General features: G+C 46.4%; 1 protein-coding gene across 8 annotated transcripts in view; it reads left to right on the top strand.

Annotated features, from left to right (window-relative positions):
• Positions 1-23,383, top strand: part of BRD4 (bromodomain containing 4) — a 104,234-nt gene that overhangs the window by 12,544 nt on the left and 68,307 nt on the right. For all 8 annotated transcript variants that reach the window (XM_081970186.1, XM_081970190.1, XM_081970188.1 and 5 more), the window contains exon 2: positions 19,408-19,493. The gene's annotated coding sequence lies outside the window, so the exon portion shown is untranslated. The remainder of the gene's footprint in view (positions 1-19,407; positions 19,494-23,383) is intronic.

A 23,383-nucleotide genomic window follows, 5' to 3' on the forward strand; every position in this document is an offset into this window, starting at 1 on the left:
CTTTCGTGGGGGGGGCGGCCGCCCCTTCCGCAGAGGGAAATGACTCGAACCCGAGTCATCCCATCGGAGGCCGCCTGGCACTGTATGCGGACGAGTGGGATCGGATCACGTCAGACGGTTGGGTCAGGGCGACCGTTCGCCACGGCCTAAGGTTAGAATTCCTCTCCAAACCCCCAAGTTTTTTCAAAGTTTTTCCCCCGGCTCGGGACCCGGCGCGGCGTCGTCTCATGGACCTCGCGGTCGCCCATCTTCTAGAAATCAGGGCAGTGGAGGTCGTTCCGGAGCCGGAGAGGGGTCTGGGCTACTACTCCCATCTGTTCGTAGTTCCAAAATCCTCGGGGGGTTGGAGGGCAATCCTCAACCTGAAACGCCTAAACCGCTACCTAGTATACAGGCGGTTCAAGATGGCGTCCCTGAAATCCATTCTGCAGGGCATTCGGAAGGGGGATTACATGGCCTCAGTAGATTTGACGGAGGCCTACCTCCACGTCCCCATCCTTCAGTCTCACCGGTGTTATCTCAGGTTCTCTCACCGGGGCAGGCATTACCAGTACCGGGCTCTCCCGTTTGGTCTGGCCTCAGCTCCGCGGACGTTCACCAAGGTCCTGGCAGCTCTGGCGGCTTATCTGCGTTCCATTCCGGTGAGACTTCAGTGCTACTTGGACGACGTCCTAGTTCAGGCAGGGTCCCTCCCCAGGGCCAAGTCGGATCTTCGGCTGACGATCCGGTGGCTTCAGGCGTTGGGGTTTTCAGTGAACTTTCCCAAGAGCCACCTGTCCCCATCCAGGCAGATTCTACACCTAGGGACAGTGATAGACTCCGAGTCAGGGAGGGTCCGCCTGTCTCCAGAGCGCTTGTCCAGCCTTCGCCAGCTGGTCTCCTCTGTACAAGAAAGACGGTCTGTTTCCATCCTGACCTTGTCTCAACTTCTGGGGAAGATGGTCTCTTGCATAGGGATAGTGCCCTGGGCCCGGCTCCACCTGCGACCTCTCCAGTGGGCCTTGATCCCGGTCCAGAGAAGGATGATGAGCAACTCCTTGCGTCCAGTTCCTCTACCGGTGGAGGTGAGACTCTCGTTTCGGTGGTGGTTGTCCCCAGCGCTGCAACAAGGGGCTTGTTTTTGGGAGCCCGAGAGAGTCACAGTGACGACGGATGCCAGCCTCTTCGGCTGGGGGGCCGTGATGGACTCCGACATGACCCAGGGACGTTGGTCTGCCTCGGATCTCCGCCACAACATCAATTGGCTGGAGCTAAAAGCCGCGCGGCTTGCCCTAAGGACTTTTCGTCATCACCTGCGGGGGCGCCATGTCCTCCTGCTTACGGACAATGTGGCAACGAAGGCCCATGTCAATCGCCAAGGGGGCACCCACTCACGTTCTCTCTGGCGAGAGGCGCAGTCGTTGGGCTTGTGGGCGGAGAGACACTTGGCCTCCATAGTGGCGGAGCACATCTCAGGAGTGTCCAATCTTCAGGCGGATTGGCTGAGTCGCACAACCCTAGACGATGGCGAGTGGCAACTGGGCCCGGCGTTGTTTCGGAAGATATGCAGCAGGTTCGGCACACCTCGGGTGGATCTGTTCGCCTCCCCCGACAACGCTCAGCTGCCCCGGTTCTTTACCCGGTTCCAGTCTCCGTCGGCGGAAGGAGCGGATGCTCTCAGGAGCCGATGGCCCCCGGGTCTCCTTTATGCCTTTCCTCCCCTTCCCCTCGTTCCCCGTACGATAGGGAAGATAGTCACAGAGAGGGCTCTCGTTATTCTGTTAGCACCATACTGGCCGAGGAGACCCTGGTTCGCGGACCTGGTCCAGCTGTCGGTAGCAGACCCCTGGAGGATTCCCCCGGGGGAGGTCGTTCTGAGTCAGGGGGCTTTACATCACCCAGGGCCTCAGTGGCTCCATCTGACCGCCTGGCTCTTGAACGGAGGATCCTGAGGGGGCAGAGACTTTCGGCAGGAGTCATAGCCACCTTAGAGGCGTCTAGGAGGCCGTCCACGGTTAGAATTTACAATGCCACATGGAAAGCGTTTGCGAAGTGGTGCATTCCTTTGGGGTTGGATCCTTCTAGGGCTACCGTCCCAAACGTGTTGGAGTTCCTCCAGAAGGGGTTGGAGGATGGCTTGTCGCATAATACGCTCCGGCGTCAAGTGGCGGCTTTGGCCACCATTCTGGGGGGGGAGGGTTCCCCCGTCCTTTCCCGGTCTCCACTGATTAAGCGTTTTTCTGAAGGGGGCGGCTAACATCCGGCCGCCTCCGGTTCATAGGTTTCCAACCTGGGATCTGACCCTGGTTCTCCAGGCTCTGACGAGCTCCCCGTTCGAACCACTTAGGACGGTACACATGCGTCTGCTTACCCTTAAGGTGGTGTTTTTAGTGGCCATTACATCGGCCAGGCGCATTTCAGAGTTGGGGGCCCTTTCTTCACGCAGTGACCTGTGTGTAATACACCAGGACAGGGTGGTCCTTCGCTTGGATCCTTCGTTCATTCCGAAGGTGAATTCACAGTTTCACAGGGCCCAGGAGGTCGTGCTCCCGAATTTTTGTCCCAATCCCTCGAGAGAGCGGGAGTTGGTGTGGCATAAGCTGGACGTTCGCCGGGCTGTTCGCATTTACCTAAAGCGAACTGAGGGCATTAGGAGGACGGAAGCGTTATTTGTTTCCTTTCGTCCGGGCTCGTTAGGATGTAAGGTGTCTTCTTCCACCATCGGACGATGGATTAGGTTGGCCATAGTTGAGGCTTACGGGGCTTCTGGGAAGACTCCCCCATCGGGGATTACTGCGCACTCCACCCGCAGTGCGGCTACTTCGGCGGCTTGGGCCACCAGGGCACCTTTCGAGGATATTTGTAGGGCGGCGGCCTGGGCTTCCCCCACACCTTTTATTAGGCACTATCGTTTGGATACTTATGCCTCGGCTGAGGCATCCTTTGGCCGGAGGGTCCTTCAGAGGGTGGTGGCCGATTCTTCACCTGGGACCCAGTCGGCCCGCCCGGGGACGTAGCGTGGGTATGTCCCTGCTGTGACCCCTCCCTCCACTCTACTGGAAAAAGAACGTTGGTCTTACCTGAACGTTTTTTTCTGGAGTAGTGGAGGGAGGGGTCACATTTCCCGCCCTAGTTAGTTAGTTAGACAGGGTCCGGGAAGTGTAGAATCGGGAGGCCCCGGGGGGGCTTGTTCTTGTTTGTGTTTGACTTGCAGTTGCTGGCCGTGACATCGCGGAAACTGGGAACCAACGGGAGAAGGCGAAGGTTAAGAAGTTTTCTCTCAGTCAAATGGACCAATCAGGCTGTGTTAACCCTGCTGTGACCCCTCCCTCCACTACTCCAGAAAAAAACGTTCAGGTAAGACCAACGTTCTTTTTATGTATTGTAATGGTTGTTACCTCCTCCGTGTAATGTAATATATATATATATATATGTGTGTTTTTATTTATTGTACGCCGCCCCGAGTCCCTTGTGGAGAGGGAGCAGCTAACAAATCAAATAAATAAAATAAATAAATTACACAAATTAATGCTTTAGCTATTGATCAAGAAGAAGAGGTTGATGAGTTTTATGATCAAGTTCAATACAAAATCAACCTAGCGCCAGCAACCTAACGCCAGCAAGATATTCTGCTTATGGCTGGAGATTGAAATGCCAAATTGGAAATAGTAGGAAGGAAAACCTAGTAAGATTGTATGACCTAGGAAACAGAAATAAAGCAGTAGAATTTTGTACCAGTTTCTGCTAAACCAGTGATCTTTTCACTGCTAACTCAGTCTTCAAACAGTCAGAATGAAGCCAGTAGATACATAGACTCCAGATGAATGCATAGAAATCAAATTGATAGAAGGAAGCACAGAATTTTAGATATAATGACAAAAACATGGCAAAGGGTTGGTTCTGGAACAGATTACGAGCTGGTTACAATGTAGGCCATTCCATCTTTTAGTATATATCTTAACAATGGTAGATTTAGAAGGTGGTTGAGTTAATTTTATATGGTAAGAACTCATTACTGAGACTACTTTGTTGTGATGGAGGCAAAAAGCTTTTTATCCTTCCATCATTTAATTCTTTCAGTAATACCCAGCAGAATGTCTGTAAGTCATTCAGGACCATTAGTGACTTCACCTAATTGGAGATTATTCAGGAGGTAGTTCCCTGAGATATGTTGACAAGATACTCTGAGGTTAGAATTTATCAGTTCTCCTTTGCATTGCTTGGAGAGTCCAAACATGGGTTAAACTCAGCCTATCTGCCCAGGACTGAATTGAAACGTTAGCCACGCCTCTGATGCTGACTCGACTCCAGTTTTTTTAATTCAGTCTAACCCAGTGGATGTGTTTAAAGTTTTTTCCTATAGTCTTTGCAGATAGCTTGGATTCTCCATTGCTTTTTCTAACCTTTTCTTTTAATTTTTTCCTCCCTTTTTTCTCTCGGAGAGCAGGCTTGGTGAGCTTTTCCACATTTTTTGTCTTTTCCCCTTCTTTCACCTCTTTAGCCTCCACGGTGTCCTGGGCTCACCCGGGTGTCTCAGAGGTCGGAGGCAGCTGTCAGTTGAGGCATGTGGGTTGGAGCGCCGATGTCCACGCAATCGCAGTGATCCCCGCTGCGATCGGACTCATGGTTGAGGACTCCGCAGTCTCCGTGCCTGTCAGGAATCACTGGCGGGTGGTGCGGACCCTCAGCAAGCATCGCTTTGCATTCCAGCAGCTATTTTGTGAGGATTGTTGTTGCGGCCGCCATTTTGTTTTTGCATTTTCCCATGATTTCTTACCTGCAGCTGCCTGAACTGCCTTCATCTCCGCAGATCGCCGCTTGGAGCCTTCCTGTCCGGTCTTCCGGCGGGTCTGCTCCTTGGTTTTTCCTTGTCATCGAGGATAGTGGCAACAGAGTCTTTGGCTTCCCTGGGTCATATTCCTGGTGATTAGATCTGCGTGGGTGCTGGGAGTGATCCGGCTCACACCAGAATTTTTCTCCTCAACTTGGCAAGCCTCAATCTGCTGCCCTCACTGTCTCTGCCTTGGGAGCACTACGGCATTTCTCTCCACAGCTGGTAAGTGGAGGATACCCTGCCTCATTCAAGTACTCCCCAAGGATCGCTGGGAGGGCAGACCAGGCCCCTGAAGAGCTGATACAGCCAGGCCTCTCTACCAGCAGGGCTTTTTCCAGGCAGGCTGGCAAGGCAGCCAGGGAGGCCATCAAGTGAAGCAAACCCTATTCTAGTCAGGGAAAGAAGCAGGCGTCAGGCCTGGATAGGGATGCTCTCGGTCGCCAGAAGGCACTGGAGAAGCAATTTAACAAGGCCCAACAACAGGCCCAGGTTACCAGGCAAGTTTTCCCTAGGGATTCTTCGCCCAAGGTCCCATCCAAGCAGACATCCCATTTCTGAAAGTGAAGGAGAAGGGCGGGAGTTGTCCCCTGATGCTTCGCTGGCTGTGACAGGATCTTCCGGGCCCTCAATGGCTGACCATGCTGACCTTTTTGAATGTCAATCGGAGGCGGAGGAGGAGCTAGCTCCCGTGGTATGCCTAGCACCTCAACAGCCTTTAATTCAACCCTCCGCCAGGACTCGCCCTGCAGAGAATCAGGCACCCAATTTCTCCACTGATGGCATTGCCAGGCCATTTCTCAGCGGATCGAAGCAGGTATGCAACAGCTGGTTGTTCAAACATGCCACCTTCAAGACTATCTTAAATAAGGCAAAGGCCTCTACCCATTTGGGTTCATCCACCCCCGAACAGGCAGTTCCTGATCCCTCAGATCTCAGTGAGGGCCACTTCGAGGAACCGGTCCAGGCTCAAGAAATTGTTCCTATTCCCAAACTATTCCTCAATGTAATGCAGAGGCAATGGGCACAGCCAGGCACCCTGACCACTCTCAGTGGTAGCGACAGGAAGCTGTATACCGTAGATGCGAGTTTGGAGGACTTACTGAAGTTACCTCCTGTGGGCGCTCCTGTTCTCAGTGCGCTCACATCATTCTCAGTTCTTCCCCCTAATCTCCTGAAGTCAGAGGACAAGAGAGCAGAGAAAGCCTGCCAGAAAACACATCAGGCAGCGGCTTGAGCGATTAAGACGGCCGCCTCTTTATCCTTCCTTTCCAGAGCCTCTCTCCTATGGCTTAGTTGCTTACCAAACTTCCGGCTGGGGAAGGCGGATTAAGACAGGATGTCAATAAGATTATAGCGGTGACAGAATACACAGCTGACACCACTTTAAACGCTGCTAAGTTTGCATCCAGGGCTTTAGCTTCCAACTTCACCACCTGTCACCTTTTATGGCTTAGACATTGGAACGCGGACATTAGGTCCAAGTATAAGCTGGCCTCTGCCCCGTTTAAGGGAGGCAAGCTCTTTGGGGAGGCTCTAGACCTGGTCCTTATTGAAAATAAGGACAAGAAAAAAGTCATGCCTTTGCTCACTAAGAATCCTGAACGTAGGGGTTCCACCTTCTACAGGAAGCAGTCCTTTTGGGGCACAGAGCCGACCTCCAACACAGGCTCCTTTCAGCCCCTCTATTCCCAGAGTATGGACAGGACCGTCAGCCCTTTCATGACAGAGGCCGCCAACAGGCCTTTTCCAAGCATCCTTTCCACGGGGAGGGGGGTTTGTCTGGCTCCAGACTCTTCCGGCACTATAAGTGACCACCATCAGATGGCTCCATCGGAGGGCGTCTTCAACTGTTGCACGCCCAATGGGAGCGAATTACATCAGACCAGTGGGTTCTGCAAACGATTTTCATAGGTCTGACCCTAGAATTCATCTCACCTTCACCTCACCACTTCATTAGTTGCCCCACCCTCTCCTGCCCAGTCAAGCAGGCACTCGTGGAACAGGAGAGCCTTGATCTAAGGAACATCAGGGCCATAGAACCAGTACTGTCCGGTCAGGAAGGGACAGGATTTTACTCCATACTATTCCTCATTCCAAAGAACTCGGGGGGGGGGGGGGCTGGAGGGGAATACTAGACTTAAAAAAGCTAAATTACCATCTAGCATACAAGAGATTCAAGATGCAGTCCCTGCAGTCAATTTTGGGCTGCATCAGGCCAGGAGATCTGTTAACGTCTATAGATCTCAAGGAAGCATATCTCCACATCCCAATCCGCAAGGCTCACCGGAGATTTCTGAGGTTCTTCTATGCGGGCCAACATTATCAGTACAGGGCCTTGCCATTCGGCGTGTCATCGGCCCCCAGGACGTTTACAAAGATCCTCGCAGCAGTAGCAGCCTTCCTCAGATCTCGTCCAGTGCGGCTTCAATGCTACCTGGACGACATACTCATCCAGTCATCGTTCCGCCTAAACGTGACACAAGATTTTCAATACATAATGAGAACCTTTCAAGATCACGGGTTCTCTGTCAACCTAGAGAAAAGTCATCTGGTCCCAACCACCAGGTTGCTATATCTTGGCACCATCATAGACACTGTGAACTGTCAGGTCTCCCTGTCTCTGGAATGGATGGCAAGCATCAAGGACCTGGTTCAGCAGTCACATCAAGCCTCAATTGTGCAGTTGTCCTAGCTCTAGCTCTTAGGCGAAATGATTTCCTGTCTCTACGTCATACTTTCGGCAAGTCTTCACTCTCGCCAGCTCCAGTGGCATCTCTTACCACACCAACGTGCCAACGCAAGGAACTCACCAGTCTTGATTCTGGTTCCCCCACAGGTTCGTCAATCCCTCAGGTGGTGGCTCCCCCCCGCTCTGGCGAAAGGCAGTCTTCAAGAAACCAGATCATCTGACCATCATGACTGATGCCAGCCTCTTTGGCTGTGGGGCGCACCTGCACAACCAAATAGCACAGGGCAGGTGGTCAGCATCCAAAGTAACATACAGCATCAACTGGCTAGAGTTGAGAGCAGTCAGACTTGTCCTTCACTTCCAAAGTAGCATACAGGGCCACCACATGATGATTCTCACGGACAATGTAGTGACCAAAGTGCACATAAAAAGCCAAGGAGGAGCCCGTTCCAGGTCCCTGATGGCGGAAGCGGACTCCCTGGGAAGGCAGAAAGACACATGTGCTCGATTTGGGCGGAAGACGTCTCCGAGGTAAACAACACCCAAGCGGATTGGCTAAGCAGGGCCACAGTCGGCCACTCGGAGTGGCGCCTGCATCTGGATCTGTTCCACCAACTGTCGCAGAGGTTAGGCCGACCGCTAGTTGATCTATTCACCACCCACAAAAACACACACCTTCCCAGGTTCTTTTCCAGATTTCAAACCCCACAAGCTGAAGGGGTCAACACACTTCACTGTCATTGGCCACCAGGTCTGCTATATACATTTCCTCCGCTGTCTCTTCTCCCCAGGGTAATTCGAAAGATCTTGACAGAGGAAGCAGATATCCTACTCGTGGCTCTTCTGGCCCAGATGAGCCTTGTTCGCCGACCTTGGGAGCCTCTCGGTCATCCCACCCTGGCAAATTCCACAGAATGAGGTCTCTCTCAGCCAGGGGGCTCTCCACCACCCGGAGCCCCAGTGGCTACAGTTGGCCGTCTGGCACTTGAGAGGGACCTCCTGAAGAGGGCCAGGCTCCCCAACAAGGTCATCCAGACGATTCCAGAAGGCCGTCCATGACCAGGATCTACAACCACCTGGGTGTCCTTTTCAAAATGGTGCGCAAGGAACCAAGTGGAGGCGATTTCGGCTACTGTTCTTCAAATCTTGGACTATTTGCAGGACGGACTGGATCAGGGCTTGGCGCCCCAACACGCTCAGATGCCAGGTGGTGGCCTGTCCATGATCCTGTCCCCTGAAGAGCACTCATCCCTAGAACGTCATCCAACTATTCATAGTTTTCTCAGAGGAGCCATCAACTTGAAGCCCCCGGTTGTCCACAGATACCCAACATGGGAGCTTGAAGTCGTTCTACAAGTGCTTATCAGTCCACCATTTGAACCGTTGCGGTCCGCCAGTATCAAACATGCCTTCTTAATTGCCATCACCACTGCACGCCGAATCTCGGAGTTGGAGGCCCTGTCGGTTAGGGAGGATCTATGCCTCATTCATCCTGACAGAGTGATCCTCCGCTTGGATCCGGCCTTTATTCCCAAGATCAACTTCTGGTTTCACCGGGCCCTGGAGGTCATCCTCCCGGATTTTTATCTGCGCCCCAAACATCCAAGAGAAAAAAATGGCATATGCTCGACGTTCATAGGGCGCTATGAAAATACATCAAACGTACGGCCGAATTGCTCTTCGTATCCTTTCAACCAGCATCCCAGGGCCGCAAGGTCTCTTCAGCCACCATCGGGTGATGGCTGCGTGCATGCATCACCTTCGCTCACATTCTGCATACCATTATTGTAATAATCTATGCCATGATATAATTTCATTTATATTACTGTTGCAAAATGTGGGACTGCGATTGAATGTAGTTTAGAAACTTTTATTTGGGACAGAATGCTGCAGGAAAAGTATTTGACTGCCACTGGGTGACTGGAGTACATCTCACCAGTTCATAATTATCTTTCCTGGTTCCCAGGTAATTTTGGGTTCCAATTTAACATAGAAGTTCTGGTGTTAACATATAGAGTTCTTCAAAGCTTGGAATAACAGTATCTAATAGAACACAACTTTCCATGTGTTCCTGCATATTCCCTGAATTGATCTGTGCAACATATAGTTAAGTAGAGTGGGCATTTTCAGAGGTAGCCCTTTAACTTCAGAAAGTCAGTAAGTGTACCAGTTGCTGTCCTTAACTGACTTTTTTGCTCCAGGCAGAGATTTGTTTGTAGTTTATGTTGCTCTGATTTTTATTGCTGTTTTCATTTTCTGTTTTTGTTTATCTTTTCTTGTTTTGTATGAAATTTTAATATATTTTTACTAATGCTTTAAATCTTGATTATTGTAATTTTAATGGCATCATAAACGTGCATTTGATTTTAAAAAAACATTGGTTTGGTGCTGTTATATTTCAACTGGGATATTATTTAGTATATAGTATATGCTTGTTTGACTTTCACCTTTGTTCCTCAAATATAATGTTAAATTTACATATTTCTGAGTGTCTTTAAAATAGCTGAAATTGATAAAAAATATATTAACTTTATAGATTTTATCTTGAACAAAAAAAAGCATTTAGACATCATTTTTAATGAAATAACTTGTAACTATAAAAACATTTTCTTATTTGAAATCTCAAATGGGGACAAATTCATTGTAATTACAATGTGGGGGGGGGGGAGGGTTTACCTGCCTTTAGAAATGCAGTTTGGAGGTGATTTGCTCCAGGTGGTTAAATCATATATGGCATACTTATTCTATTTGATGTATTAGCTATTCCTGAATGTGTTGGCTTTTGTATGATTTTAATGATTTGCTTTATAACTTCATTTTGTGTATTTATTTCTGAATTATTCTGATTATTTTAAATATCAGTCTATAAATTATCTATTTTTAATTTCTGATTATTAATCAAAGAAATTTTTAGATTAAATTAATGTTGCACTGATTCCTATTAATTTTGAATCTTCTGGTAATTAATTTGTAATATTTTTATATTGCTAATTAATTTTGCATAGCATGTCTTACAAATGGAAATATTTAATTATTCATTCTATCATTGGTTATTTACTTGTTACATTTATTTACTGCCATCTTTGGGCAGTTTACAGCAAAAAATAGAGAAATGAAAAGAAGGGTAAAAACAGTGTCAGAATAATGAAACACTTTTGAAGAAAGCCTGCTTTTGGTTACTAACATTAAAAAATCACCTTCAGAACATTGGAACTATGCGTAAGCATGCGCGCGCACACAGACATACACACACACAAAAGGATTGGCAGGAAATTGCTTTTAGAGTTAATCTCTAGGATATAAAAATGATTTTCTGACTTAAGGTGAGGCAGGTTATATAGGGTGAAGAGTGTTTTGCAGATTTTCATAACACTATTTCTTGGCACAGATGATTCCAGAAATGAGTATCCAGTGTGCTGAGTAGAGAATCCAAGGTATGGGTTAATTCTGCCTTTCTGCTTGGAGACTGAGTCTACCAAACTTCCAGCCATGCCTCCTTTGCTTGTCCATATCCCCAGTTTTCAACTCAGTCTGCGCTCAGAAGAGATGTGTAGAAAAGTGCTCTTAGAACAGAAGGACAGAGTTTTTCCTTGGATTCTGGAAATTTCAATTAAGGTCTCCGGCTCTGTGTAAACCTTTGCAAGGGAGCGAATAGCTAGACTGGTTCCTCTTGTCCGTCCGGCATAACCTCCTTGTTCCGGCTCCAGGATAGAGCCGAAGTCCCTCACTGAGACCCGCAGCAGCGGAGGGGACTGGAGTCACTGCCCATCTAATCCTGATGCATACTCAAAAGCAGCTGAGAGGAAAAAACTCCAGCAGCAGAGTTCCTTTTAGGAACAAGCTTGCCTTGCCCAGAAGGGTAGTAAGCCAAAAATGGTGGATCCTGTAACGAGGAATTTCAGAAGTATGTGGGGAGGACCAGCCCCAGACTCACCCAAAAAGCTCTGCAGAGCCAAAATTGGCCACTAAAGGAGTGGTGGACAGAATAAATGCAAAAGCCTTTTCCCCCAAGAGCTTCAAAAGCCAAGGAGAAGGACGTCTGATGGTGTCAGAAGGCCCTAGACAAAAGAATTGCCAGGGCTGAGAGGGAAGCAGAGCGAAGGGGAGGGAATCCCTTGGGAGTGGAAATGGCTCAAATTTCCCACGCTTACCAGCCCAGCAGTTAAATCAGCCAATCTATGCAAAGCAATAGACACTCAAGTGGGATCGCCAAAGCAACAGTGCACTTGGAACTGACCCAGCTAAAACTGAGCCAGCATTAGATCTAGTGGACCCAAGTGAGTTGCTCTTTCAAAGCCAACCGCAGAGAGTGATGAATCCCCTCCTCTAAGCTATGCCAGGAAATAATTCCAAGCAGGAATGACACCCTGAAGATAGAAGATAGAAAGGTGGAGCTGCCTGGGCAGTCAAGGCAGCAACAGCTGCCTCATTCTTCAATAGAGCCTCCTTGCTCTGGCTTCGCCTGATGCAAGCAAAGGTTCTGCCTGGTGTCCTCCGCTCCAACCAGGACTTTAACAAGTTAATAGCAACCACGGAATTCTTGGCTGACGCCACCTTGAATGCCGCAACATTTGCTTCCAGGGCCATTGCCTCCTCGTTGGCAGTCCATCGCCTGCTGTGGCTTCGCCGCTGACAGGCAGACATGAAGTATAAGTGGAAGCTGGCCTCTGCTCCTTTCCTTACAGGTAGTAAGCTGCTTGGAGAGGCCCTCGATCCTATTCTGGTGAACACTAAGGACAGGAGAAAGGACCTGCTTTCCCTATACAGGCAAGCTGACCTCCGTCCCTCACTCTATTTCTGTAGGCCTTCCTTTTGGTCTACAGACATGGGGGTTTACACCCCTCACCCCCAGAGGGTGTAGTCCTGCAGACAAGACCACAACCAGACAGATCCAGATTCAGGGATATAAGTAGACAACAATTCCAAGGCAAGTGGCCATTTCGGGGCACAAGAAGTCGCCCCTTCCACTGCTTCAAGTGACGACTGATCCAACCATCCCATTGGTAGCCGACTAAGCCTATTCGCCAATCAATGGGAGGGAACCACGAAGGATACCTGAGTCCTGAATACGGTGAGACTAGTAAATTACTCTCCACACCCAGAGTTTCTTCATACATTTCTCCATATCAAAGGACAAGGCAAAAAAAGGCCTCATGGAAACAGCAACCCAACACTTGCTCGACATCCAAGCCATTAAACTGGTCCCAAAGGGCCAACAGGGACAGGGGGTCTACTCCATCCTGTTCATAGTCCCAAAGACCTCGGAGGTCGGGGTGGAAAGCAATTCTGAACCTGAAAAGATTGAACAGACATCTAATTACAGGAGATTCAAGATGCAGTCTCTCCAGTCAATATTGGAGAGCATCCGAAAAGGCGACTTCCATCTGTAGATCTGACAGAGGCATACCTCCACGCCTACCCTGCCATCCCACCGGCGGTTCCTATGGTTCCACTACGCGGGCCAACAATATCAGTACAAGGCCCCACCATTTGGCTTATCCTCAGGGCCCAGGACTCTCACCAAATTGCTGGTGGCACACCTCAGGACGATTCTAGTGCACATCCAGTTTTACCTGCACAATATATAGTTACAGTCCTCTTCTCCCCTCCAGGTGATAGAGGATCTTCAAGTCAGTCCAGGTCCTTCTGGATCAAGGGTTATCCATCAACTTTGAAAAGAGCCACCTGGCTCCGACCAACAGATTGCAATACCCAGAGGTGGTCATAGATACTATGTTTTGTGAGGTCGCCCTGCCGCAGGAATGCCAGACAAGCTTACAGGCCCTGGCGAACCATATCTTAACAGAGCAAGCAAACAATATTACCGTCGTAGTGATCAGCTAATTTTGGGAAAATGAGCCACCCAACGACTCAGCTGACTACCCCGGTCTGAATGGCACAGTCATTGCAACGGCCCGGCTGGCTTCCCATTCAATTGCTACAGCCGCTGCAATGACTCAGCTGACTTCCTGTTTGATCGGAACAGCCTATGCAACGACTAAGCTCTGAGACAGGCATAGCTGATACAGCAACATAGCTGGTGTCTTTGTTCCACCCAGCACCACCGCCATCTTCCAACTCATTCAAACAGAGCCAGCGTTTGGTGCGCTTTTCTGTGGCAGATACCCTGGTGCCTCCCCAGCAGGGGACCAAAAAAGCCTCCAATACAGCAGGAGAAACAAAGGACGGAGGATGCTGCTGCCTCAGAGAACCATGAGGTGCTTATGTGAGTGGGGAAGAGAAGGGGGGCCCAGTACAGCCAAATATTAACCAGAAAGATAGTGGATGTCCCAGGCGATTGCCAGGGGATACTCCTTCAGGGACCACAGACACCTAACCATCACCACAGACGCCAGCCTCTTTGGCTGGGGTGCGCCCCACCAGTCCCTAATGACACAAGGTCAGTGGACTATGGCAGACCTGGAACACAACATCAATTGACTGGTGCTCAGGGCAGCCTACCTGGCCTTCAACAGATTCCAGGACAAGGTATGTGGCTGACATACACTCATCCTGATAGACAATGTGGCCACCAAAGCACATATCAACCGCCAAGGGGGCTCCCATCTCAGGTCCCCCATGCAAGAGGCCGAACAGTTGGGCCTCTGGGCAGAAAAACATCTGCCCCTCAAGAAAGAACACATCTTGAGAGTGAAGATTATGCAGGCATACTGGCTCAGCAGAACCACAATTGACCACTCAGAGTGGCACCTACATCCTACCTTATTCAGGGAAATCTCAGAGCAGTTCGGCTCCCCAATCCTGGACCTGTTTGCCACCCCATTGTACAGCCAGTTGCCCTGGTTTTTCTCCAGATTCACAACATCGGGGGCAGAAGTGGTCAATGTAATCCGCAGTCCATGGCCCCAAGAACTACTTTATGCCTTCCCTCCTCTTCCCCTCATCTCAGGGGTAATTAGGAAAGTGCTGTCAGAGAGAGCAGAGGTCATCCTTCTGACTCAGCACTGGCCCAGGTGACCATAGTTTGCCGACCTAGTAAATTTGTTGATGTTCAGGCCCTGGAGGATTCTGCAGGACAGAATCTCCCTTAGTCAGGAGGCCATAGTTTTTCCAGTCGCAATGGCTCCAACTGGCCACCTGGTACTTGAACGGAGAGCTCTGAGAAAGGTCAATTTTTCCAACAGTCATACATACGACCCAAGCCTCTTGAAAGCCATCCACTGTCCCCCTATACTATACTCAGCCCGCTTGAGCCATCATGGTCAGCCAGCCTATGCTTCCTTATTCTTAAGGTAGCCTTCCTAGTGGCCATCACCTAGGCCAGGTTCATAAGTGGCCCTCTCTGCGAGAGAGCATCTATGCATATTCCATTCAAACAGGGTGTTGCTGTGATTGGAGTCCTCCTTCCTTCTCAAAATGAATTTCTAGTTCCCCAGGGCACAGGCAACTCTGTCCAGACCCGACCCATGCCCTGGAGAAAAAGTGGCAACCCTGGATATTAGGAGGGTCCTACGCACCAACATCAAGAGAAAAGCAGAGATACGCACAGGCAAAGGAGACGTGGCCAGAAGTTAGAATCAGTTTCTAAGCAGAAAGTTAACCCATTCCTTGGATTCTCTCTCAGCACAGCGAGAAGGAGCGTATCAGGTAAGACCAACACCCCTTCCAATGCTCTGAAGGCACTTTTCTAATGTTGGTAACCCAAACCAGGCTTTCCCCAGCAATGTCAATATAAATCCAAGACTCAATTCATTAGGAGATGAGCAATAACTACCGCCTTTTCTTACTTGCGTAGTTTATTTTTATGCTTGAAGAAGAGGCAGAAAGAAAGAGTCAGTAAGGGGCTGATGCTGATATGGTTTGGCCTGTTGCAACTCTGCTGAAATGAGATGATGTAATCATAGAGATTAGTTTTTCCAAACGGTATAATTTTGGCATTTTATTATGTTGCCATCTGTTGTGGTTGTAAAAAAATATGTCAATCATTGAAGTCTAAAATAAGGACCAGTGCAATATACTGGAGAAACTGGAGAAATTTCTTAAATGAGCTTTTGCTAGAATAGAAAATAATTGGCATTCTGGCATAATTTTGGCATTCTAGCTTTTCTGATTCAGACCCACAAATTTGTGTTTAGTGAAGAAGCTCTATTTGATTCTTCATTTCATGTATGAAATCTTAATAGACTTGTCAGCAGCATTTGTTATTCTAAACTACACCAGTTCTACAGCTAATCAGTTACATATAACTGGTTTGCCCTGTCATCTATAATCAAAATCATGGATGAGGAAACCTTTATTACAGACAGAGCTGACATAAAAGAAGAAAGGTTAAAACATTCCAACATAGTTGGAAATTGTATGCTGTTGTGATCTTATTCAGCTGAATAGGCTATCTTAATCATACATAATAGTATAACAGTATGCACTTGATCTCTATCCTAATACCCTAGTGCCTGCTCAGTATAGCAAGATTCGGCAGACATTCGGGTCTTCCTCAAATACTAGTAAAGGAAAATTTGATTAATCAAACCTGATGTCACCAGACCAATGGTGGCAGCACTGAAGCTCCAAAATGGCTTCAGTCAGGCCAGCTTCAGGATTGACACCTGATATGTTTCAAATAAGTATCTTTTTCAAAGATGTTCTGTAGACTGATTGGAACCTATTTCTTTGAGACAATTGGTAATTATGTGTGACCCTATCTCTTATAATTTATTCAGCCTGAAGAATGCTATTGTATGAGTCTGATTCTTATCATTGTCTTGTTTATCTTTTTCTTGCAACTTGCTAAGTTCCCTAATATCCTTATGTGAGGTGGATGTTGATATGTTCCCCCCACCGCTCCTTTTTACCCTGTTTCACAAATAAAGCATGAAGCATATTTGTCACAGGGAAGGGAACTAAACAGTGCTGTATCAAAACAAAAAAAAGGACCCAGTGATTTATTTCTGATTAGTCATTGCTAGAGTATTGTATTATGATCCAGCAAGGCTTTATTTTATTTTATTTATCTTTTTTAATAATTAAAACCATAACTAATTGAATCTCTTAGGGTTGCTGCATCTCTGATTATTGATGAAGAAATGAAAGCTTGTGGACAGTTCCAATTATATGTAAAAGAACCAGGATTCTATTTGTTCATTTCTATTTTGGTTCCATCCAACTCTAGGCTGACTCTAGATGGTTCATAATTCAAAAAAATATGGGCTATTGTGATTCGCCATGGGAACTCTGAAGTGCAGTTTTCTCTGGTTTTAGAGATTCACACAGAATGCTTAAATTTAGTTTTTTCCCCATTTAACAATGCAGAGATATCTTGGGATTCTCAATTGTCCTTTTAACACTACGAATTGATACCGAGATGATGAAATACACAGCAATAGTATTAGTATGGAAAACAAGTTGCATAGCATTCAGTCTTTAACAGTATGATTGAAGATCTCTATGCAATAAAAACATGGTTTTGCAACAAGCCCAATTTCTCATCCTGCTCTTTGTAAGTTTATTAAAACTTAATAAATGATATAATGTTAATAGTAACATCAGACATTTGATGCCAAGTTTTGCTTAAAATCTGCAACAACAAACAATGCTTTATTGTATCTCATGCACCAAAATATCATTCTGTAAATTATTTTAAAATCTTTAAAGGATCAATTTTGTTTTTAAATGTTTTATTATATATGCGATAAGTGGAATAAATGTTGTTGGGTTGTAATACATTTTTGTTAGGCAATAATTATTAGGAGTTTTTTGTTCTGATAGTGACAGTCTTTCAGTATAAGGAGATAGACTAGAATAAAATCACTTGCAGTTTTAAAAGTTTAATGTTGGTACTGTAGTTAATTTTTATAGCCTATTTTATAATTTCTGGGATTGATCATTGATAATGGAAATCATGAAATATTTTCATAGTATTTAAATTTTTATTTTTAAACTTGATCCATGGACTCTCAATCTTACAAAGCAGATTTGAGAAGTACTTGTGGTTTCGCATTAAGTATATCTTTTTATTGAGCACTGAATGTGACCTAAGAATTCTTAATATAATTCTTAAATACTTGTTTGAAAAGATCTGGAAAAGATTTTCTATGAGATTAGTACTGTACTCTGGATGGTCCCTTTGAGCTGTTTCTTGTTGCATTAAGAGTAACAAACTAGGAAACCTAGTTCAGCTGTTTATTCAACACACCAGTGTGAAAAAAGAGGAAAAGCTGGAGTAATCAGATGATATGTATCAGACTTGCTTTAGCATGAAAATTTGGGTAATATGTGAACAAGTCATGTACATAAAAATGAAATTAACTCTTAATTAAGATTGGGACAAATGTATGATGATTTCTGTTGTGCCTTGGGGATCAGAAATAGTCAAAAAGATTACATAACTCCCTACTACATAGCATGAAGGAAGTTGTATACTTTATCACACATTATATGCAAGTATGCTGGGTAATAATTTTCTTTTAATGTCTATGGGCTGGTTTTGCTAGAATAATAATAGTGATACACTAAGCTTGTATTAATTCTCAATGGCTCTGGGCAGCTCACAATAATCAAATATATGCATTTTTTAAAAAATGGCAAGCATGAAGTAAGGAGTCTCACTCTCCTTTGGCTAAGGCTTCTGTGAAGAGTCAAATCTTCACGAGTCTTCTAAATAACAGTAGAGTGGAAGCTATCCAGATCTTGGGGTGAACCCAGGTACAGAGTGCAGGTGCTGCTACAGAGAAGTTGTGCGTCTAGGGCCCTAAAAGATGACACTCTTTAATTGAAGGAACCTGAATGCACCAGTGCTGCAGGATTGAATCAACTAGGTTATGGGAGACAGCCCTATGTCATGTAGGCCTTATAGGTAACAACCAGACCTTAAAATCACACTTGGAATAAATTGGCAGCTAGTGCAGCTCATGAAGCAGAAGTGCTACTTCTGTGTGCAGAAGTGTAGAGAGCTGCCAGGTGACTAGGGCATGAGTTTTAATTGACTCATTTTACTTCATTTATTCATAGCCCTGTAGTGTCAGCATTATCGGAAACAGCTAACAATAATTACAGTGCCTTATTTTATGTCAGATTTACTGGTTTATTCTTTTTCCAGATACTTTTACACTTTACAAATAAGAGTATAAAAACTACAAAAAAATAGGAGAAAAAGAAAGCAAGTTTCAAAGGGGAGGGAGAAATGGTCATTTGTTTGACCGCATACCAGAGCCTTCTACAGTATGACTCTGAGGTTCCAGCAATATCTCTGGCAATATTTTGTTGAGAGAAACAAGACTTTTGCTAATAAAAAACAAGTGAAAAGCATTACACTTTTTGCTTTTTAACTAAATGATGAATTATGGGGAGAAGATAGTATCTGTTGTATTAAGAGATGGTAATAAGTTATTAAAATTATTTTCACTTCCTGGGATGAAGGGGAAGGTTACTTTCATCTCTGCAAGTATTGCATCGGCACATGTAACACTTTACCAATCTTCATTGGGAACATGTGTGCATGTTCACACAAAATTTCATCAAAATCCATGATTGTCGAGCAGGGACCCCCATACCACTTGATATGGAATGACCCAAATGCGTAAATAAACAAGGAGCTTAAAAGACAAAAGTCATGAAGAGATCTATCTACAGCTATAGTCGGATTACTTGAATTAGCTACTAAGGTTGTATTTCAATGCTTGTGAGTTTAACAACTTATTAATGCCTGCTTGTAAGCTTTAAGAAGTATTTGTTGAGAATAAAATCTTTGATCTAAATAAATTACTAGTTTATCATAAACCTTCAACTTTTAAAAAATCAGGTCTTTTAAGGCATGTATTTAGCAAAACTGGAATTAGGGCTGAAAAATCAAGTTTAGATTCATTATCCAAATTTAAATGTTAGGAATAGAATATTTTTCTTTTTCACATCTTTATTTTGATACTGATCTAATTCATTGTTTTTACAGAGTTGTACTTCATCGTTCTATGCCAGAAATGGATATTAGAGCATAATTACTAGAGGGAAATAATCAGTGATAAGCTCTGCTTCAAGGTAATATTTCTTTCTTTTTTGCATTGGAAGGTTTGGCTTGGTAATTGTGTGTATCTTGGGCTTTTTTGTGTTGATCGATTATATCCAGTCTTTTATCAGAGAAAGCTGATTTGAAAATATGTTTTAGTTCCATAAGAGTTTCCTGTTCCAAATGTCTTTCATTATGTCTTTTTTATAAAGTTTTATGGTTCTAATCTATTAACTGCCCAGAGTCACTTAGATAATGAGAAGAGTGGTATAAACATTTGATAAATAATGTGATGGTTAGGATTAATCAAAAAGAAACTTTTAACCAAAGTTAATAGTTTGTTTGGCTTCCTTCCAAGGATAAACTTTATTTCCAGTGTTGCTGAACCATAGATCCCAGTGCCATTGCTTTGTGAAAGATGTTGAGAAATAAGTGAGCTTCTGGTTTAGCCTTTCTCAACCTTTAACCCCAGAGAATCCTTAAAGTAATTTCCAGGGAATCCCTTCAGAAAACAGCAAAAAAATACAAAAAATATATAATTTTCTTCCAGCTAAACATTTCATATTTTACATTATATCTTTGATTTTGGAGTAATGGTGGTGGAAACATTGCAGTCAACAAAGTTACAACTTAAGGAGTAGCTTGAAATCACATACTGTCAATCCCCTTTGTAAATAGATGGGGCTCAGGTTTGTAGCAAATCTATTTTCAACTTTAAAAAAAAATCATGTTAGGGTACTTGTTAGGCACTAAGAGAGATAGCTGGTGGCCGGAGGAGACATGTGGCCTATCAATCCCTGTTTTAGATGGTTAAAACAATTAAGCTCAGACAACTTATATAAATTAGACTTTACAGAATTGTTTTTTACTCATGTGATATGATATCGTTTCTGAAACAAAACCATTGCATGACCTAGAGATTTTTGGCCCAAAAGGAATGAGATGAGGGAGGGAGCAGATGAAGTGCACACTGTAGTTATAAAAGTGAGCTGCTTGTCAATTTTGATCATGTAACTGTGGGGTGCCATCAGAAGTTTGAATGGTTGCTGAATGATTTAAGCGAGGACTACTTACTGCTTACTTAGATGACCATTCAAATCATCTTCTGGACGTTACATTGACTACTTGTAATTTAAATTAGGCATGTCCAACTCATGGCCAATGGGTGGCATGCGGTCCTGGATAGCTAGTAATCTGACTCCACAAGATCATTAAACATATTTAAAAATAAAGGAAGTTATTTATATACTATTAATTATATTCAGAGGTGGGTTGCTACCGGTTTGGGTGAACCAGTAGTGGAATGTTGGCCTGGGTCGCAGAACTGGCAGCAGTCCAGGCTGGCCACACCTCCAAATTGGTTCCCAGCCCCCCCCCTTTGTATTTTTTTTTGCCGTTTTTTAATGTTCTGCACATGTTACAGGTAACTGTGCACACGTGCAGAGCGTGCGCCAAACCGGCAATAACCCCGGCAGCAACCCACCCCTGATTATATTGTACAGGTAGTCCTTGAGTTACGAATGGAGTGACCATTCCATTTGTAACCAGAAGATTCTTGGGAGTGAACCTCGTACTTTGAATGGGATCACTCCATCCTTTCGCCCACGCATTCTCTAATCAAATGTGAGGCTTGTTTAAGTGCACATGAGGTATTTCAGGGTGGGGAAGGCCATGGGGGAGCCTAGTGATGGAACAGGCCACCTGCCTAAGGCCATCCAAGGTTTCCCCAACCCACTGAAATACCTCATGCTCCCCACAATTGCTTCCCCCACCCACCCAACTTACTGTACCCGGTCACTGTCCTTGTGAAGATCTAGCAAGCAATCTCCTCTCTAGTCTCACAGCTGTGTGCACCCCTCCGATCCGTTGTTCAGGCTTCTAGAGGCGTCCCCTGGCCCATTGCAGATCGAAATGGAGCTTTCAGGCGGTCCGCACAGGCTTGAATGGAGCATTGAAGGGGGAAATACACCCCCAGAAACTCCATTTCAGCCTGCAATGGGCCGGGGTGGGGGGGGGGCTTGGAAGCTCCATTTTGACATGCAACATGCTGGATGAATGCTGTTCGTAAAGGCGAACAACTGCCGCGTTGCTGTAAAATTTGTAGTTTGGGGACTCATTCATAAATGCTAGAGCAGTGATGATGAACCAGTTTGGCATTACGGGGGACTTTCTTTCCACTGAAGGAGCAGCGCTGGGCTGAGGCGCCCCACTGGCCGTGGAGCTTCTCTGAAATCTCCCTCCATGGACTTGAGAAAGAGGGAGGGAGAGTGCGTGCTTGCTCTCGCCTCCCAGATGGCTTTTCTGGCAGAGCTCCAAATGGGGGAGATGGGGTTCCCTCCTCCTCCTGGAGCCCATTATGAAGGAGAAGCCCTGGCAGCCACGATGGGCGAGGAAGAATATGTGCCGGGGCTGTTGCCGCTTCCCTCCCCCCCAACCCGGCTCTCCTGTCTCTTTAAATCATGCCTCTTTGCCTAAAGGGTCAGAGCGGGACAAAGCAATTGGGAAAGGATTTGTGTGTGTGTGTGACGGGGGGGGGGGGGATAATAAGATGAGGAGGAAGAACAGAGGCATTTTGGCTCGCTTTAGCCTCCAAGACCCTGTGTCCCTCCGCCCAGCTGGGCTTCCTGAGTGCGCTGCTTCTGGGCTCATCAGCCCAGACATCAGATTCCTAGCCTCCAGCACCAGTTCAGAGGTTCCTCCCTCCCCCCAACATGGGAAAGGGAGGAAAAGGCGGGGCATCCCAACACAGGAACGTCTGCTATCAGGGAGGTGAGAGCAAGCCGAGAAGCCTCTGTTCTTCCTCCTTACCTTATTTCCCTTACCCCCAAACACACACATACACACACACACACATCTTTCCCAATTGCTTTCTACTGAGGATGAGGTCATTTCAGAAGGAGACAAAGAGGCGAGAATTAAAGAGACAGGCAAGCCGGGGTGGGAGAGACTGTTTTCATGCAGATTTTAGGCCCACAAATGATGGCGAGAAATAGCACCCTCGCAGGTAAGCTGCTCTTGGCCCAGCAGAGGGGGGGGGGTCACAAGCCACCCCACCAAGAAAAGCGGTTGCCTCTGTTGCCTCCAAAGGCGGCGGGGTGCAGCTGCTGTGGGTGGTAGGTGCTGGGCATCGGGGCCGCAGTCCCTGCACGGTTTGTAACAGCGCTGAGAAAGCTGCAAGCCTAAAGGCGCCCTCGCTCCTGCGTGCAAGCTGGGATCTCCTCGCCCCCTTGGCTGCCGCTTTACCCCTCCTGGGGCTCCTGCCCAGCTCTCTCTCTTCTATCTCCCCTTCGCCTCCCCATACTTGCTTACCTGTCCCAGAAAGCTTGGGCTACGCCTCCCTCCAACCCCACCGGCGTCGCTCCGGCCCAGCCGGCTGTTGCAAAGCACAACCCAACATGCAAATTGGAAGTCCGTTCCCGAATGTCCGGTTTGTGCGTTGGGTTGTTTTTTGCCCTTAGGAGGTTGAAGCTCCCGAAGGGCAAAAAAATGGCCAAAAATGAAGGCCAAAGTCAGCTGGCTACTGCGCATGCACACTGGAACTGACGACAACGCCTCGTGTGCCCTAAGAAATGGCTCCGTGTGCCATAGGTTCGCCATCACGGTGCTAAGGGATGCTTATTGCATAACTTCGAACAGTCACCAAGGGAATGCTCGTAACCCGTGGATTACTTGTATATATTTATATGTAGCCCAAGACAATTCCTTTTCAATCATTGTGGCCTGGAGTTGGCCACCCATAGTTTAAATAAATAGCATGAATTAACTAATAGACATGTTTGAGATTTGGGAGCATATTAAGGGTATATTCACTAAATGACTGGCCTAATGAATGTGGCCAGACTGCAGTAGTGCAGTTACTTACTACCATTATCTTTAGATTTCTAGAATACTTGCCAGAATGTTCTTCTGCTTTATTTTTCCT

This window comes from Natrix helvetica (assembly GCF_964273705.1).
Source record: "Natrix helvetica genome assembly, chromosome: 1".
Taxonomy (NCBI): domain Eukaryota; kingdom Metazoa; phylum Chordata; class Lepidosauria; order Squamata; family Natricidae; genus Natrix; species Natrix helvetica.